This window comes from Corvus brachyrhynchos, unplaced genomic scaffold (assembly GCF_000691975.1).
Source record: "Corvus brachyrhynchos isolate BGI_N302 unplaced genomic scaffold, ASM69197v1 scaffold10, whole genome shotgun sequence".
Lineage (NCBI taxonomy): Eukaryota > Metazoa > Chordata > Aves > Passeriformes > Corvidae > Corvus > Corvus brachyrhynchos.
Window position 1 is genome coordinate 4,225,308 of NW_008236180.1, and position 3,326 is coordinate 4,228,633.

The 3,326-nt window shown below is 48.6% G+C and overlaps 1 long non-coding RNA gene across 1 annotated transcript in view; it reads right to left on the reverse strand.

The window, feature by feature from the left end:
• Positions 1–773: 773 nt before the first annotated feature.
• The window catches only part of LOC108446688, a 9,060-nt gene continuing 6,507 nt past the window's right edge, over positions 774–3,326 (reverse strand). Inside the window, exon 2 of the long non-coding RNA XR_001861975.1 lies at positions 774–2,548. This is a non-coding gene — a long non-coding RNA (uncharacterized LOC108446688). The remainder of the gene's footprint in view (positions 2,549–3,326) is intronic.

The window sequence follows — 3,326 nt, forward strand, 5'->3', positions numbered from 1 at the left end:
AGGGAGACTTGCAGCTCAGTGTGACTCCCATAACCTGCTGCTGATGAGGGGGAGTCCTTGGAAAAGGCAAAGCCATCTCCTTGCTCTGGACAGGGTCACTGACCATGTGTGCAGAGGAGCACACCCAGAGTTAGCAGGATGCTGAGCACGAGTCTCCTCTCCCAACACAGCTGCTTCCCACAAGGTTCACTCCAACACCTGCAGACTTGCAAGGGAACACGTGGTGTCTGTCACACACTGGGAATGTCACAGCGAGGTCAGTGGAGAGCAGCTTTGGGGCTTTGCAAGTGCTGTGGGGTGATCCACTCAAGGAGAGCTCAGACCCCACTAACCTTCCACTAGAGAGAACTTCTATGAGTTCAGGTGTCCTCGCTCCGTCCTGGTGTGAAAAAGCCCAGTGTGTATTCCCTGGGATGGAGGAGCTGAGCAGACAGTGAGAACAAAGCCGTCTGCTTCATGTCAGCATTTCCATCTCGTGTTTCGAAATACCCCACCAGGATTGCAGGATTTTTCTCACTTGTGAATTTTATGGGAGGAGAATAAAAGCCTAATAGAAGGCAGAATGAACTCCATGTTTTCTGCTTCAGCATCACCTGCTGGTTCCAATGGGAATTTGCAAACTCGTGGAAGAGCTGGGGAGGTGTTGGGCAGGAGGTGTCAACCAGCCCATTTCACAGGCTTTGGGATTTGCAGTGGGATGCATGTGTGCTTCTCTGGAACGGTTCACATCCAGAAAGCTTCAGTGAAGAAAGCAAGGGCAGAGAGGGCAGTAATAAGGCAGCTTGTTAAATCATTAAATTTTACTGTCATATTCCGAGGTTCACAATGAGGAGACAATAAAAGGCATCCTTGGGCAAAATTTACCAACCACCCTTGGTGACTGTGGCCCTGAACTGCTTTAATATCTACTTCAAAGTTAGTAGAAGCAACTCCAAACATATTGCAAAATCTAACTCACCTTGTCTGAAAGATCAAAGCCTGTAGGAAAGCACAAATCTAAACCTCCAAAAGTATAATTGTCCCTCAGCATTATTAAAAATGCCCTTTCCCTTCTTCCTTTTCCTCAGCCCTCATCCAGATCATCTTCTTGAGACCAATGGATAGCATGAGATGATGTCTCAGCTTGTAGGGTGACCTCATACAGATAAGATCTCAAGTGAGGTTTATAATTTTTGGACTTTTAAAATTCTTATTTCAAGAACAAAGTGTTTGAAAACTCCAGGAGAGCTTTCTGTTCTGTTCTTCAGTCTGTTTTCTCACCTGGATTGACCCTCAGTGTGGAATGGGGACCTAATCCATCTGCACCAAACCTCAGCCATAGGGAAACCTTGGGAGGAACATGTAGAAACATCTTTCTGGAACAGCACATGTCACCAGATCCAGAGGTCACGAGACAGAGGGCATCAGGACAGGGAGGAAAAATTGTTCCCAGGATTTTCCCTGATCTCTGCAGATTTTTATTATGTTAGAACTAGAAAGCCTCAATCACACATCAGGATGGTATTGGGAAGCCTTCAGCATATATAGTAGCAATAAAAAGTAGAGACACGTGGCAATGGTCTCCCAAAGTTTCCTCAGAAATTAATTCAGTGAAATCTTAAAGGAATTAGATGTCTAAGAGTGTTTCTGCATTCTCCAAGGCAGCTCTGTCACTATTGCACTCCAAAATATGGAGGTTTGGTGCTCAGATGCCAAAATGAGGCCTGGGGAAGGAATAGGTTTCCTGTCCTACACAGTGTGTGTAATAAAGCATTCCTTAATTACTGGATTGAATCTGAGACACTTCAAGTGAAAAAAAAAATCAAAAAACCAAACCCAACCGAAATTAACAGTAATATTTCACGAAAGTAAATGTAAGTTCCCAGCTTCATCTGTCACAGCTGTTCCTCCGTTTGATGCTGCTGAGATCTGAGCACTGTGACCCCCGGGCATGTCCATGGGCTCAGGAAGCTGCAGCCCTTGGTGGATGCCATCAGAATTCCTCAGCAATCTGGGATGCTTTCCAGGGGAAATCCACTCTGGTTTTTATTGGAGATGGACTGTTTGGAGCAGAGCAAATAAAAGTCCTGTGAGAGGTTGTGATGCGAACTGAGCTGGGATGGGATCAGTGGGACGGGGGCTGGGGGTCCGCATGGCTGTGCTGGTGGGGATGGGTGGGAAAGCCATCAAGGGTGGGTGACCCGCTCCCTCTGGGGGCCCAGCTCCCTGGTGGGATGTTCTTTTCAGATGATGGTGCCCTCAGTCTGGACCTCCCTCACAGCTGCAGCTCCTCTGGCACGGAGCAGGACTCTGCAAGGCCGAGGCATTTCCACCTCCCTGGGATGCCCCTTTTCCACCCCCAGGCTCCTGGCGTCTCTCCCCCTCCATCCATCTCGCAAAAGAGTTTGCAGAGTTTGCAGCACTCTCTGGGTGCCTGCAGGAGAGACACGGTGTAAAAAGTCAATCCTTGTTTCTGTGATGAGTGCAGCTGGCAGATCCTGCCTCCGGCACTGAGCTCACGCTGCTCCGGAGATGGACACGGCCTCAGTGAAGGTGAGGGAGGGTGAGCCTGGAAGAAGCAGAAGACATGAAGCAAAATGGTCTTGAGGGCAATTTGAGGGAAGTAATGAGAGGTTCAGAAACTGGGACAGAGCTGGGGTCAGGTCTGGAGGAGCATCTCCCTGTGTCTGAAGGAGAGGATGAGGTGCCAAAGTGCAGCTGTTCCCTGCTTTGTGCCTCCTGCTTGGAAAACACTTAAATAACAGCCCCAAATGTGTTCCTTCTGTGTTCCTGAGAGAGTGAAAGTTGTGGTAGGGTAGCTATTTCTTAAAGACCTCTCACACAACTTTTCACAACCAGATGAGAAAAACAGTAATAGGATATGTGTTGCTCAGGGTCTTTTCACACAGGTTTTCACATTCAAAAGCCTGGCTCAATCACAAACACTCAGTATCAGCATCAGTGGCTTTCCTGAACTGGGCCTGAAAAGCTCCACCAGTTCCAGGGCTGTCACTGCAGCATTTGTACCACAAACTTTGCTGAGGCTGGAAAACTCCAAGGAGAGGAGGAGCCTCAGGTGCACAATTTCATTCCATGATGAGTGCAGGTGATGTAGGTTGGGTGGGTGAGGGATAAAAGAGCTGTGTGGGGTTGGGGAAGGGGGTTTGGTTGTGCGGAGGGTGAGGAGTATGTGGAAATGGATCAGCTTGTGGGATGGAGCAGCTTCTTAGGCAAGAATGGAGAGGCTTCTGATGGAGGGTAAATGCTACTTTTGCAGGGGAATGGTACCATTTCCTCAGCTGGGAGTGAGCTCTGAGCAGCCCAGGGTGCTGCAGAGCCCCTCCCAT